Raw genomic sequence first — 16955 nt, forward strand, 5'->3', positions numbered from 1 at the left:
GATTGACAGCTCCGCAGGTCACCCAGGGGGCAAGGACTGGGTGAGCCTTGGAAATTTCCACTCACAGCTTCAAACCGCGCATGTCAGTTTAACCTCTTCTGTACTGGCAGCACATACTCAAAAAATTTCCATGACATATGCCAGGGGAAGGTGGGAACTGAGGCACAATGTGGTAGTTAACATTTTCTTAGTTCTAAGAGGTAAAAGAGTGGGATCTGAAACACCATTATGAGACACCCAATTGTTCTTATCCATTATAGAGGAAGCCTAGGCTACTAACCTGCAGCTTTGGAATCTACTCCAGTTATGAGAGGTCCAAATTTAGGTCTTGTGGGCCATGCGCTCTGTGGCACCTGAGAGGCTTTTGAGGTGCTGCAAAATGTACCCTGCATATTTGATTTGGTTTGCTGCACTGTATATTTGCAGCATGGAGCCAAATTTAGATACTGGGAAATCTCGGTATCAAAAATGTGTGCGGAAAAAAGAGGTGGTGCATGTGGCCACAGCATGTGCCACCTGAAACCAGAACTTGGCTCACCAGAGCCATGCTCTGGCTGCTGGCCAGGTTCCACATGCCTGGATTGCTGCTGGAGCCTGAGCAGTCCCCCTGGATCCCAGGTAAGGCTGCTGGGGCCAGGTGCTGGCCCCAGCCTTCTTTACCCTACCTGAAGCATTTTTTCTTGTGCTAACCCCATGTGCAGGGGCACAACCATGTGCTGCTGCTTTTTTCCTCATGGCAACTGCTTGCCCCTGCTCATAGGGATGCAGCTGTGGTGCCTAACTTAGAGGTGCTATGATGTCAGAGGTTTGAACATGTATGCCAACATTTTTGTCTGTCCATCCAGACAAAACCTCATTATTCGGTGCATCCACACGTGCAACCATGTGTGCTTGCAGCAGCTCAAATAGAAGCGGTGCAAATTTGAGCCAGGGCTTTTTGCTTCAGCACATGTACTCGGACATACACTTTAGTGTGGAGCAAATTGTGCCACTTGGGGCAAAATAACCCTGCCTAACTCCTCCCAGATCTGCAGCCAGGGGGAACTAGAGGCTGGGGCCAGCACCTGTGCTCTCCCCAGCAGTATAAAAAGCTGCCCTGCCCTGGCCTCAGCAGTATAAAAAGCCACCCTGGAAAGTAGCTCAGGGCTACTAGCTCTCAGGATCTTCTGGGGCCCATCCAATTGGTACCTGGGGATACTACCCCTTGTGCCAGCTGGACTGCTGAAGCAGCCCTGAGAGTTCCCTGCACCCTCTACCCACTGCAGCAGTCTGGCAGTGGGGGCTGCTGCCTGGCCGTGAACTGCTGAACACCTGCCACACCTGGATGGGGACTGCACAGCTTGTGGAGGCATCTGCCCCTCTGGGCCAGCTGCCAGGGGACTGTGGTTGCAGGGTTGGCCTCTGTGTGGTACTACTGCCATGTGTGCCCTCTGACCTAGCAACTTGGGCAGCTATTGCCAGAAAGATGTTCTGAGTGTGGTGGCCTGCTTTGAACTGTCAAAGCATGTCCTCCTGGCCTCATTTGGCTTGGTCCAAGGTGCCAGCTCTGAGCAGGCAGGGTCCTGCCACAGGCCTCCCTAGCAGGAATTCATAGTGTTCCCTATTGGAAAACTGAAAAATCCCTGATAAAAGAAATCCTGAAGTCACTCTGTAAAATACCCCCAAATCCATGTTCCTCCACAAGTAAAACAAAAGACCTCTATAAATAGAGAGAGAGAGTGAGACAGAGACAGTGATCAGTTGGACATGTTTTATTGATATATCTTACAGTGTTAAAGCAATTTTCTTATCATACCAATAAGGTGAAGTATAAATATATGTCTCATGAATACATATTTTGCTGCCCTCCCAGAGGGTGATGGCCCCCAAAACAAGGGGTTTGGCTCCCCAACAGAGGATTCAGCCCCCACACAAGGGCTACAGCCCCCCACCAGGGTTTTCATGACCCACACAAAGGGTTCATCCCCCCAACAGGGGATTCAGCCTCCACACAAGGGGTTCAGCCCCCCCATCAGGGGATTTGGCCCCCATACAAGGGATTCGGCCCCCCAACAGGGGTTTCAGCCTCCACACAAGGGGTTCAGCCCCCCCATCAGGGGATTTGGCCCCCATACAAGGGATTCGGCCCCCCAACAGGGGGTTTCAGCCCCCACACAATGGGCCCAGCCCCAGCAGGGGTCAGGGGACTTGGTGAGGATGTTGGGGAGGAGGGGACAGCTCCAGCAGTGGTTGGGTGCCTTGTGGGGGCTGGTGGGGGTTGGAGGGCTGGGGGCCCTCCCCACTCCTATTGCCCCCGCCTTACTCACCAGTACTGGCACCCTGGTGCTGAAACATGTGGCCTGGCTGGCCGCATGTTTCAGCACCAGGGCGAGGGCCAACCATAGAGATGCTCTGGCAGCTCTGTGGAGGACCCAGCTTCCGGTTGCCTTAGGGCAGTGAGGGACTGTCGGGGACCATGCCCTGCCCCGCTTTTTTAAACACTGATTTTTTAGGATATCCAGGAGTCTAATTTTCTCCCCATTCTGCAAACTTGCAGCATGGGGAACATTTTTTGTCCCTGCACGTGCCTATTGCCCTGCCTCCAAGGGGTTTGAGGCAGGGCAAGAGGCACATGCGCGCTTGTGTGGAGACGGCCATAGAGATTAAAGTCTTGAGATATCAATAACAATGAAAGATTTAAAGTATGGAGGTAAGGTAGAATTAAGTGGCAGAATACAATGTTACAGCTTTGGAAGTGGTGCGAGAACTTACATTTTTATAAGTCTCTCCAAAAGTTTTAAGAAAAAAAAATCTGTTTTGAAGAAAGTTTAACTCTGCTACCTATGACTGCTTCAATGATATCTAAAAGTATTGAAAATTCTGGAACAACTAATTGGGTCTTCTGATCAAGTCTGAAATATAAAAGTATATCAAAGGTATAATAAATCCAGGGAAAACCAACATAAATCTTAGTTCTTGGGCAAGGAACAAAGAATCTAATTTTATTAATGTATCAATAATCCCCATTATGTGTGGCAGCAGTTTAAAATGTCAAGTTTATATGAATGGCTCTCTTTATATCCAGGGGCTCATCTATTTTAATCCTTCAAAATATGCTTAAAACAAATTTTCAGGACAACAAATAGCTCTTTATTTCATTACTCTCTGCTACATCCTTAATCAAAAGTTTCACTTGCTGGTGGAATGCAGGAGTGGTCACTTTCAGTATTCACGTTTTCACTCAGTATTCATTCCCCCCAGGTTTTTGAGTTCTGGTTCCTGTTTCCAGGGTTATTTCCAGGTTTTTTTTCAATCTAATAACCATCAAATGTAGAATTCATTGATCATTTCTAGATCAGGGATTGGAACGCAGAACCCTTTTCGTCTAGAGAGCTGCCTTCATCACTGAGCTACAAAGGTGTCTCCTTTGTCTGGTTCTATGCATCTTGCATTCCTTATTGTGGAGTCACTGGTTCAACAAGAGGATGAAAGGAGTGCTATCACCAACTCTTCTATAGTCTAGTCATTAGGATACACCCCTGGGATGTGGAAGATGTATATTTGAATCCTCTCATGCTGAGGAGAGCCTACAACCCAGTTCTCCCACTTCAAATCACTAAAAAAAATGTGGGTGGCAGCATCATCTCCTCTGTTATTGTCTGACATATCCACAGCTGTTTTTTCATACTGCAATCAGTACTGTCAGCCTGTGTTAAATAAGCTGTGAGCACGTGTAAGATCAAATTTTTTTTATAGTCACCAGTCAGCATTCCAAAACAAATGGTAGGAGGCTATCAAACAACTCATCTGAGCCTTTCATCTGTCCACTTGCAGTTAGAAGAACATGCAGATTTTATCCTTAATCATTATAATGTTTCCATATCTGAAACGTTGATGTTCATTTTCCTAAGTAATGTTGTTGTGTAAGTTTAGTATTATTTTGAGTAGGTTAATATTATGTCAGATTTCAACTGGGGAGAAAATAAACATGATAAGAAATCTCATTTAAAAATAATGGCAATGATGTACTGTTGATATAATAATGGTGCTATATAAACAATAACTCTTTGACATCGATCATTAACAATGCTTGGATCAAATGCTTTGTAGCCTAAGTTTGATTGGCTTGCATTAAAAAATAAAAGAATAATTTAGCAGTCTTTTCAGAAAAAAGAATTCTCATTTTGGGAGAAGTACATTTCAACTAACCACTAACTAGTGATTCAAGATTTGGCATCTGTTACTAAGCCCCCTGCCAGACATGCAAGGAGTAGTGTAATGGGATCTGATGTGTGGTACTTACCATCACTTGAATGATGAATCCATACTTGAATGGCAGGTGGTGTGGATGACACATCAGATCCCATTACACCTTATTGCCAGTGTTGGGGAGTAAGATCCCAGGTTCACCCAATACTGACAAGTAGTAAACTCCTATGGCCAGTGGGGATTGCCCCCCCACCTGGGAGGAGCCAATGAGTGTGGGGCTTTGTTATTATTATTTTTAAGTGCTGGAACACTGGGGCTGGGTGGGGCAGCCATTGACAGGACTGGGAGAGTGGGCAGGGGATAAGGCCTGTTTGATTTGGAGGTTGAGGGGATTCAGCAGTGGCCAAATCTCTGAATCAGATTTGACCAAATTGATTCAGGACAGTGATTTGGATCACAGAATTGAATCACTGTCCCCCGAATCAGCTGAATCCAAAGTGAATACTAGCCGCTTTGCACAGGCTTCCTCTCTACCCAGGTATGAAAAACCTCCAATGGTGGAGATTCCAAAACCTCTTTGGATAACCCGTTCTACTGCTTTACTACTTTCCTAGTACTCCTAGTAAGAACCTTCTTCCTAATATCTAACATAAACTTCTCTTGCTGAAGCTTGAGATGATTGCTTGTGGTTCTTTCATCTGTCACCAGTGAGAGCAACCTAGCTCCATGCTCTTTGGAACCACTCTCCATGTAGTTGAAGGCTGCTATTAAAGCCTCCCCCAGTTTTCTCTTCTCCAGGCTAAATAAGCCCAGTTCCCTTAGCTTCTCCTTAGAAGTCATGTGCCCCAGACATCTAAAAAAAATTTGTTGCCCGCTGTTGGAATCTCTCCAATTTGTCTACATCCTTTCTATAGTAGAGGGCCTAAAACTGGACACAGTACTGCAGGTGTGGCCTCACCAATGCTGAGTAGAGGGGAAGAATTACTTCCCTTGATCTGCTGGCAGTGTTCCTACTAATGCAGCCCAGTATGCCATTAGACTTCTTCACAATAACAGCACACTGTTGCCTCATATTCTGCTTATTGTCCACTGGAACCCCCAGTTACTTTTATGCAGAGCTGCTGCTTATTCAGTCAGTTCCCAGCCCATACCAGTGCATGGGATTGTTCCATCTTGAGTTAAAAATTTTGCACTTGTCCTTACTGAACTTCATGAGTTATTTTGATTAAATCCTCCCATTTCTCCATGCATCTCTGAATCCTAACCCTACCCTCCAGCATATCTACTGCTCTCCCCAGCTTGGTGTCATCCACAAACTTGCTGAGGGTGCACTTCCAGATCACTGATAAAGATATTGAACAAACTGGCTCTAGGACTGGCCCCTGGGGCACTCCACATGATACCAGCTGCCAACTAGACTTCAAGCCATTGATTCCTACCCTCTGAGTCTGATGATTAAGTCCACCTTTCAGTCCATTCATTTAACTGGTACTTTCTTTGCTTAAGTCAAGGTATATCATGTCCACTGCTCACCCTGTATCCACAGAGTCAGCCATCTTATCACAGAAGGCAATCAGGTTGGTCAGGCATGACTTCTCTTTGGTGAATCCATGCTGACTATTGCTAATCACCTTCTCTTCCTCCAAGTGCTTAGGAATGGATTCCTTGAGAGCATGCTCCATGAGCTTTCTAGGGACTGTGGTGAAGCTGTTCTGTCTGTAGGTCCCAGGATTCTCCTTCTTCCCTTGTTTAAAGATGGGCACTATGGGAACAGGCAGAAGTGACATTTTTCATGATCTAGCCTCTGAAATGCTCTAGAGCATGTAATAACACATGTGCATGGCTGCAGAGCACTTTTAAAATGGCCAGTTTCACAAAAAAGTTACCCTCATTCAATCAGGTAACAAATGAAGGCACTCTAAATTAGAGTGCCTTTGAGAACTTGTATACAACTCCCTCCAAGGGTTACCTGCCATGCCCCTGCTCTGCCACAGGGATGAGGCAAAGAGTCTCTCCTCCCTGTGCAGCCAGGGAGGGAAGGGACCCAGCCAGCTAGTCAGCTGACTGCCTGCATGGGTTGGGGGGGGTGATCAAGTTAGCAATTGATGTTGGGGGCTCTGGCTGGGTCCTCTCAGTAAGGAATCCCAGACTGCCTCTGCACACACTGACCACTGGCCAGGAACTTCCAGAGCCCTGGTGGGCTTACAAAGCAGGTGACAGCACCCCCTGCCACCTGGCCTCTGTCAATGAGTGGAGACACTGAGCCCCATCTGGGCACATGGATGTGACGGGCTAGCTGGCAGTGACTTAGCCCAGGGGTTTTGAAAGCACAAAAGACGATTGAAGGACTTAGGGTTCCCTTTCCTCACCAATCAGGCCCCAGAGCCTCACCCTCCATGTCCCCTGATTGGCCCCTTGGGTAACCTGGAGGGGGATAAAAGGGGCAGCATGGCTGACTCAAGGGAGACCAGCGAAGGACCACAAGGAAGGGGCGGGGCAGTAGGGAGGGAGCAGTTGCCCCAGAAGAACCTGAAGGAGTGGGACTTGCAGGCAGCAGTTAGACCCTCAGCAGCGTGGTGTGCAGCTGGCAGGAGAGGCTCCCTGCTGGGCTCCAGGATCGCCGAGGAGAGGCTGCAGCCAGCAGGAGAGGCCCCCAGCTCCAGCAAGGATCTGAGCAGTGACCTGAGAGGTTCCCAGCTCTGCTTCCAGCTCCTCCAATTAGAGGCCAGGCAGCTCAACATGAGGCCGAGGCTCTGGGATGGTCAAGACCCCTAGCAGCTTGGCTTAGCATTAGCACTGGTGGCTGTGTGGTAGAGTTTCTGCCTACCATGTATGAGAGTAGAGTTCAAATTCCAGCTGGTGTGATTTGGGGCAAGTGAAGTAACACAGAGAATTTTTTGTTGCAGTGGAAAGGGGTCATTGTGTTTTCCCCCTTTCTCCCCCTCCAGGTACCCAGGCCCTATATTCCCTGTTATTTGACATTTTGTATTTTGTGCCTTTTATATTTTTCCAACCAGTATTGCTTGTGGTGCTGTTTGTGTTTTGTATTTTGTTAACCCTGTCTTTTGTCAACTGGATGAATATGTCTATGATTGTAAGTGTCTAACCTTTGTTGAATCCTGCCCCCTCAGGACATTGTAGTATCCCCTATACCCCCTGGTTTATGCCTGTTATGTTCCCTGTACTGTTCTCTCATTAAAAGATATATGGTTAAGTCCCCATTGGTGGTCTGGCTCCACTCTATAGGGGGAGGAGAGTCCCTACACCTCCCACAGTGCTTTGCACCTGCTTTTATCCCTTCAATTGGTACTCTTGGAGTACTGCCCGGGTTACATGTATTAGGTTTCAGTCAGTGTTCCCTCTAAGCTGCGTGCATGCGTGGCTGCACACAAGTAAAAATCTTTCTATGCACAAATATTTTAAGGCTGTGCACCTGCCCAGAGGGGAGCTGGGTGTGGAGTGTGGTGGAGGCACTGGGCCGGCGTGCAACACTTACTGAAGGTAAGCTCCTCACTCCTTATGCAGGGCAGGCCACTGCTCCTCCCTGAAGTGAAGTGGGGGTGGGGATGGGGCGGAGCTGGGGGCCACATGTCCAATTAATGATGTGATGGGAACCAGCCACAAAGTTATTCCACATTTTTGTGGAATAATTTAAGGGCTTGTTACTTGTTTCATGAGCATTAATTGCTTTAATTTGTGTCTGAGTCACAACTTAAGACATGATTAGATGGTTAATGACACCTCAAGTTTAACCTGTAGCAGGGGCCTAAAGTAGATGTACAATGTTAGACTTACCCTACTGAAAAATCAGTAGGTATGTAACTATATTAAAATGGAGTTATGTCAGGGCCATCTTTGGTATATCTTTTATTTTGTGTGAAGATCACTTTTTTGCCATGAAAACAATTATACAAATATTCAATGGATGTTTCAAACACTTCTATTCAATTAGGGTTGAAACTTGACTACTTTGAAGTCAATGAGGAGTTATTTCCTTCTATGGGTCTTGGATTTCATCTGAGAGCCATAAATGTGACTTTTAGCTATAGTCCATGGAAGTTGCAATACTTGAGCAGTTGCTTCTGAATGCGCTGTATCTGAAACAGGTGCAGTATCTCTGATACTCTTATGTTATATCCTTTTAACCAGTATATCATTAACTCTGCTCCAGGCAATTCAAGGGCCACTGTAGATGCTAGCCTGGAGAACTGCTAGTGCTCTTTGAGTATGCCTGGCCCCTGAGCAGAGTCTCATGGTCGTTTTTGCTCATTTCCTTATCCTTCTGGGGACAAAGGGAGGGCTGGGATAATCTGAACCTGGATCTTCACTTTCATTCCTTCATTTCTCCAACTAATTTTTTATCACTGGCCCAGGCTTTTAGGATTTATATGTACAAAATGAGATCTGTAGCCAGATTTTTTCGAATATATATAATCATATATTATTATTATTATACTATAAGCTGCTTGGCACAAATCATGTCTCAGCGCATGAGTGTTTGATCCATGGTTGGAGCTCATAGGCACTACTTCAGTTCAAGTAAGTGAATGAACAACAATACTTGTGCGTATTATCTTTATGTACAAAACTACAATGCATGCAAGAGATAATAGTTATTGAAACAAAACATCTCCCATAGAGCATAGACAGGATAACAGAGGACCCAGATGTCTTGATTTTTTTCTATAAAATAATAAGAATAACAATTTCTTTTTCTTTTTATAATGCCTATGTTTACTTTTGTTTGCATTGCATTTATATAGTGGAAACCTATAGAGGAAGGGTTTTTCAATTAACCAGCTGTGTGGTGTTACAAACCTGATGAAGGCTGTCTTACATTTGAAATCCTGTCTAACTTTACTCTAACCATGTAGTTAGTCCAATAAAAGATATCACTCCCCCCAGATCCTTGCTGTACATCATTCCTGATCCATCATGGTTACAACATCACTCTAACACTAACATTTAAAAATAATGCATACAAGTTCTGCAGTCCTTATTCAAGTCTTATTTCTTCTTATATGTTATTATAAACAGTCTGATAGAAGGTGATACATCTCTATACAAATAAATGAGAAATATTGCTTCACCATTTCAGTTTATATCAGTAAAGGAAAAATTGTTCATTCAAAAGTTCCCTTATTTAATAAACTGTGCACTTGGAGCTTGTGTACTCCACAGAGGCAGTGTATCATGGACCTGAGTTGCCTGCCATTCTGTGATAAATGTAGAATCCATGGATTTCTTCTAGATGTCACCTATCATCCCATACTGGAACTTATAAGAAATGTTATCAAACAATTTCAGCTTATAATCAAAGGTGATTAGCCCTTGAGAGAAATGCTCCCAACATCTCCCCTATTTGCTTTCAAACAGTCTCCAAACTTCACCTAACTCATTATTAGAAGCAAACTCCCCACTGATCAATAAACACCAGGTAGTACACAACACTGCCTTAAAATAGATGCAAAACCTGTCAACACATCTTCACTGGCAACACAATCAACACTTCCCACAAAAAAACAAACAATCAAAAACCCCCAACCTGAATCCACATGTATCAAATGGAGTGATTCAGAGATCTGTCCTGGGGCCAGTTTTGTTCAATATCTTCATCAATGGCCTGGAAAATGGGATGGAGTTCACCCTCAGCAACCCTGCAGATGACACCAAGCTGGGGAGGATATGCTAGGGAGTAGGGCTGGGATTCAGAGATACCAAGACAAATTGGAGGATTGGACTAAATGAAATCTCAATAAGGACAAGTGCCAAGTCCTGCACTTAGGATGGAACAATCTCATGAGCTTATATAGGCTGGGGGCTGACTGACTAAGCAGCAGCTCTGCAGAAAAGCACCTGCAGGTCCTAGTAGATAATAAGCTGGATATGAATCACCACTGTGCCCTTGGTGTGAAGAAGGCTAATGGCATACTGGGCTGCATTAGTAGGAGTAGTTCAAAGGAGGTGTTCTGTCCTCTCTGCTCATCATTGGTGAGGCCCCATCTGCAGTACTGTGTCCAGTTTTGGGCCCCTCATAACAGAAAGGATGTGGACAAATTGGAGAGAGTCCAGTGGAGGGCAACAAAAGTGGTTAGGTATCTAGGGCACATGACTTCTAAGGACAGGCTCAGGGAACTGGGCTTATATAGTTTGAAGAAGAGAAGACTGAGGGGGTGTGGATTTAATAGCAGCCTTCAATTAGAGAACTGGCTGAGGCCACACAGTCCCAGTGTATGGTTGTCATGGGAGACTTTAACTACCCAGACAACTCATGGGAGAATCGATCAGCCAAATCTGAACGGTTGCAAAGCTTTCTCTTGACCACGGATGAACTCTATCTGATGCAGGAAATCTATGTGCTGATGAGAGGTAAAGCACTGCTTGGCCTCATATTGGCAACCAGGGACGACCTAATCACCTACCTAACAATTGAAGGGAAACTGGGTGACAGTGACCATGAGCTGATCACCTGCACCATCTGCCATAAAGCTGGCAAGTCAATTAGTAATACAGAAGTCATCGACTTCAGGAAAGCTGACTTTGACATGCTAAGGAGGCTTGTCAGAGAGGCTATAAAGGGCCACAACCCAAAGGAGAGGGGAGTTCAGGATGAGTGGTTGCTCCTCAAAGGAGCAATCCTGGATGCGCAAGCAAAGTCCATCCTATCTCGGAGGAAAGGCAGCAAAATGGCACAGCAGCCCCCTTCACTCTCCAGGGAACTGGCAGACCTCCTGCACCTTAAAAGGAAGACCCACAAAGGATCCAGGACTGGAACCACCACCAAGGAGGAATACTCTGCTCTGGTCCAAACCTGCAGACAGCAAATCAGAAAAGCCAAGGCTGCAATGGAACTCCAGCCAGCTAAAAATATCGAGGAAAATAAAAAGTCCTTTTTTAGATATGTGGGAAGCCAGAGGAAAAGCAAGGGCAACATTGGATCCCTGCTAAACCAGATGGGGCAACTGATGCTCAGAAAAAAGTGAACTTGCTAAATGGGTACTTTGTGCCAGTTTTTCACCCGTCCCATGGAATGTCCCTGCCCACTATGGGTCAGGGAGGCCCGGGTGAGGGAGATTCCTTACCCTCCATTGAAGCTGACCTCGTGAAGGAACACCTTGACAGGCTGGACACCTTCAAGTCAGCCAGCCCTGATGGGTTACACACAAGGGTACTCAAGAAGTTGGCAAGCATCATAGCTCAGCCCCTGTATTAGATCTTTAAGAGCTCCTGGTGCTCTGGTGAAGTGCCCAAAGATTGGAAGAGGGCCACTATCTTCAAGAAAGGGAGGAAAGGGGATCTGGTAAACTATAGGCCCATCAGCCTGACCTCTATGCTGGGGAAAGTCTTGGAAAATATTATCAAAAAGGCCATCCTTAAGACTAGCTGAAGGCAATATCCTGAGGGATACCCAATGTGGGTTTGTTGTGGGTAGGTCTTGCTTGACCAATCTCATTTCCTTTTATGACCAGGTGATATATCACCTGGACAAGGGGGAAGAGATTGACATTGTATATCTTGACTTTAAAAAAGCCTTCGATCTGGTATCCCATGATCACCTCTTGGCTAAACTGTCTAATGGCAGCCTCGACCTCACCACAATCCACTGACTGGGGAATTGGCTCCATGGTAGGACCCAGAGGGTGGTGGTTGATAGGAGCCAATCATCTTGGTGCGCGGTCACAAGTGGGAGTCCCTCAAGGCTCTGTCCTAGGGCCTATACTATTTAACATCTTCATCAATGAAGTGGACATTGGTGTCAGAAGCGGACCGGCCAAGTTTGCCAATGACACCAAACTCCGGGGTAAAGCATCCACACCTGAGGACAGGAGGGTGATCCAGGCAGTTCTTGACAGACTCATGAAATGGGCGGATGAGAACCTGATGGTGTTCAATACTGAAAAATGCAAGGTTCTCCATCTTGGGAAGAAAAACCTGCTGCATGCTTATAGGTTTGGCAGTGCTGCACTGGCTAGCACCACAAATGAAAGGTACTTGGAGGTCATGATTGACCATAAGATGAACATGAGCCTTCAGTGTAATGCTGTGGCTAGTAAAGTGAGCAAAATGCTGGCTTGCATCCATAGATGCTTCTCAAGCAAATCCCAGGACATCATTCTCCCATTGTACTCGGCCTTGGTGAGGCCGCAGCTGGAGTACTGCTTCCAGTTTTGGGCTCCCCGTTTCAAAAAGGATGTGGAGAAACTTGAGAGGGTGCAGAGGAGGGCCCACATGCATGAGCAAAGGTCAGGAAAACAGACCTTATGATGAGAGGCTGAGAGCTATGGGACTCTTCAGCCTGGAAAAGCGCAGGCTCGGGGTGATCTGGTGGCCACCTATAAGTTTATCGGAGTGATCATCAGGATCTGTTCACCAGAGCACCCCAAGGGATGACAAGATTCAATGGTCATAAGCTCCTTCATGACCAGTTCAGGCTGGACATAAGAAAGAACTTCTTCACTGTCTGAGCCCCCAAGGTTTGGACTAGACTGCCACTGGAGGCAGTTCAAGCACCCACTTTGAACACCTTCAAGACACATTTGAATGCTATCTTGCTGGGATCCTATGACCCCTGCTGACTTCCTGCCCCTGGGCAAGGGAGCAGGGCTCGATGATCCTCCAGGTTCCCTTCCAGTCCAAATGTCTATGAAATCTATGAAATTACCCATAGCGTAGTTCCAAAGAGGATGGAGCTAGACTGTTGTCAGTGGTGGCAGATGACAGAGTAAGAAGCAATGATCTCAAGTTGCAGGTAGGGAAGCTTAAGTTACCCAGAGAGGTTGTGGAATCTCCACACTTGAAGGATTTTCAGACCTGGGTAGACAAAACCTTGGCTTGGATGATCTAGTTGGGAATGGTCCTACTTTGAGCAGGGGGTTGGACTAGATGACTTCCTGAGGTCCCTTCTAAACCTGTTTTTCTATGATTCTATATCCTACACCTGTCTATTACAGAATGTGGTATACCTCATCCAATATATTCAATGCAATCATGGAAACTGCGTGGGTGAAACTAATTGACCACTATACTCTAGAATTAAGAGTTACAGAAAGAAAGATAAAAGACAGAAGCGATCTAACAGCTGCAAAGGACACTTCTTACACAACACATCACTCCATTTCCAAGCTCATGGTCCTAATACTCAAGGGAAATTTACAAAACAACTTCACAAGATAGGCCTGGGGACAAAAAGTACATAACTTTACTGATGGCTAAAAATCATGGACTAAACCTAGATGATAATTTCATGACTCATTATAACTGATGTCTCTTCTAACCTCTCAGTTCTCATTTCAGTAATAACGATCCTTTCTGAATGACCCTCTTTTATATAATTAGGCCATCTATTCAACTAAATTTCTCTTGCTTTTAAGCTAGTTTGATAACTTCTCTTTGGTTCTATACTGCAAACCTCCTCCATTTTTCTTAAATGACAATTTTTTTTTCTGTGGAGTGAACATGAGACATTTGTTTTATCTGGTATTTAGTAGGGGTGTGCAAAGTGGGCCCTAATCAATTTGGATTCAGATTCAGCCCAAATCAAGGACAATGATTCGATTAGTTGATTCGGATCGCTGTCCTTGATTCGATTCAGCCAAATCTGAATCTGAAGAGTCGATGCTGATTCAGAGATTCAGGCATAGACACAACTTTAAAAGTTTTTTCTACATAGCTCGAGCTATCAGTGTGGCTTGTGAAGGGTGAGATACTGGGGTGGATGGAGTGTCCCACAGGAGCATGGGGGGCCCTCCATGTGCTTAGTGGAAAACCTGGAAGTGGACCGGAAGTACTTCTGGTCCACTTCTGGGTCTGCTGCCAAGCATGATGGGGAGTCCCCCACGGTCCTGTGGGACACTCCATGTGCCTTAGCACATGCTACCTAGAGGTATGTAGAAAAAACATTTAAAGCTGTGTCTATGTCCAAATCTCAGAATCTTTCCAAATCTCTTTGAACAGATTCAGAGGGTTCTAATTTGATTTGGAGAGATTAAAGGGTGCTCTGCTTCGATTCAGATTTGGAGATTCAGCCACTGAATCAGTCTGAGTCTCCGCCAAATTAAATCATGGACTGAAGCTTCACATAGCCCTAGTATTTAGCATAGGCAGCACTTGCTTCATTCCCTGAAGAATGGCACTTTGTGCCCAAAAGCTTGTCTAACATGTCTTCCAGCTATACAGCTGGTCCAATAAAAGATATAACCCTTCCAATCCCGCACAAATAAATGCCACCAAGAAACATCATCACCACCACTTCTTTATTTTCTCTTTGCCATCTCCACCATCACCACTGTCCATACTTAAAAGTATGTTTGATCTGTGTTTTAGGTCTCTTCATTCACTCTATAGGATGCCTAGTTACCTCTCACCTTGTGAACTTGACTCCTGAAGCTAGAAGGCTAAATATTAGTCATTGTTTCACCTAAGTGTACAAAACTTACAAAGTTAATTTAGATCTGGTCTATGTTTGTGATTTTCCTGATAACCTTGATCTGAAAGGCTAGATCTTCATAGATTCCAAATAACATTGCTGCTGACTTTCTTAATTTAGATCCCATTCTAATAGTGAGAGGAATCACTATGCTTGATACAGTCCACTTCGATTTTGCAGTCACTATGCATAATTACAGTCCACTTCAATTTTTCATTACATATATTATGACCAGTGTTTTTGATATTCAATACAGTCATAGCTGATGCACAGATTTAGGCTTTATGTTGAATCTATAAAATTTGTAACAAACATAGGCTATTCATGAATAATGCATTCCACATCAAATAAATCAATATAGCAAGCGTTGCTTTGGCTTTCTTTCAGTGAGGTTAGATTTTTTGGGGATTTGAAGACTCTTTGTCTTGATCAACATTTCTACAAGACCTCATTTAGTGAATTAAGTTACTTAAAAGGAAACATCCATTTCCCATGCAGATCACTTTTTAAGTAAAGAACTTAGTGCTTAAGCAAAATCAGGTTTATTTACAGGTCCTTTGAAATAACATTTTGCAATTGACCAGAAAAAAAAACAACTTATATATTGCATGTTGTTAATCAATAGAAAAAAATAGATTATATTTTCATTTTTTTCTCTCTCAAAGTGACAGCAGTTCATTTGCAAGATAATATGAAGCTAAAAATGTTAATGATTGAATTTTTAGAGTTAAACCAGTTCTTATGTAGTCACACAGCTGCCCAACTAGTGCATTATTTACTGTGTTCTCAGTATATATGCACATACTTCATCTCCACACTCAAGCAGTAACAAAATCTCTGTGTTTAACTGTCTCCTGTAGCACTTAAGTGACAGGGTAAGTACCATTTATTTATTTATTAGATGTATATGTTGCTTCCCCATTGCAGTGCCTGCTCTTCTGTCCCCTTCCCCCTACCTCTGCCCCCTTGCCTCTTTCCCTTATGACTGGGCCTTCCAGCCTTTTCTCCACCACTGTTTACTGTCAGTTGTGGCTCTGGCCTCATTGTGGCCTGAAGCATGGAACACATGGTAGCTCTGGCATCAGCCAGGTCACTAGGGTTTTGTTAAGCTTTTGGTGCTGATCAATTTGGAGGAGATTTGGCCCAATTTAGAGGCCAAGTCTCTGAATCCAGATTGAATCAGGAGACCAATAAAAAGGTCCAAATTGGTTCAAAGCCTCTGAATCAATTTGGAAAAGAGTTGGAGAAAGAGTCAGAGATTTGGCAATTCAGGCAGTCCCCACTCACTGCTGCAGGGAGCTGGACCTGGGCTCCATGCTGGTAAGTACTGTGTTGGGGCAGAGAGTTTGAGAAGGGTACCATGGGGGGACTTCCACCAGGCCTCACCCCCTGCCTGCTCCCCCAGCCCCCCAACCTCTGCCTGCTCTCCCAGCCCCTTCAATGGCTGCCCCACCTGGCCCCAGCATCTTGTCTCTTAAAAAAAAAAGACCTGCACTTACCAGCTGTTGCAGTGGCTGTCAGGGTTTCTGGGGGCTTTTGGCAGAGCCCCCCCACCTCTTAGGAACCAGTGAGTACAGGGCTTTTTTTTTTTTTTAAAGAGCTAGGATGCTGGGGCTGGACAGGGCAGCCAGTGACAGGGCTGCAAGAGTGGGCAGGGGATGGAGACTGTTTTATTTGGAGATTCAGCTGATTTGGCAGTGGCTGAATCTCTGAATCATATATAGCCAAATTGATTTGGGACAATGATTTGAATCACTGAATCAAATCACTGTCACATGAATCAGCTGAATCCTAATCCAAAGTGAATACTAGCCACTTTGCACAGGTCTACAGGTCACACACCACCAATTACAACAGCAACTCTAGTCCCAGGATGCCAGAGCTGCTGCCACGGCTGCTGGTACTAGATTAAAACACTTGTTTCCTTTCTGTTTTCATTCCTTTAGAGAACTGAAAAATAGACTCATATATAAGTAAGCCTGGAAGGGACTTCAGGAGGTCTCCTAGTCAAGCCCCTTGCTCAATGCTTGATCACACCAGCCCAGCCAAGTGTCAGTTTTGCTTGCTATTGAAAATTTTCAAGGATGGTGATTCTATAGTCTCTCTAGATACTTAACTAATTGCATGGCAGGAAAGTTCTTCCTAATCTCTAATGTAAATTTCCTGTGCTGTTGTGTCAGATCATTGCTCTGAGTCCTGTCCCCTACAGCAACAGAGAATAGTCTATCTTCATTCTTTTTAACTTTCTTCAGGTATTTTATAGCTGCTGTCAAATTATTCTCCGCTGGTCCGGTCCTGCAGGGAGCAAACCAGGAAAGCCAAGGCTGCAACTGAACTCCAA

The sequence above is a fragment of the Crocodylus porosus genome, unplaced genomic scaffold (genome assembly GCF_001723895.1).
Source record: "Crocodylus porosus isolate Cpor-Errol unplaced genomic scaffold, CroPor_comp1, whole genome shotgun sequence".
In the NCBI taxonomy this organism is placed as follows: domain Eukaryota; kingdom Metazoa; phylum Chordata; order Crocodylia; family Crocodylidae; genus Crocodylus; species Crocodylus porosus.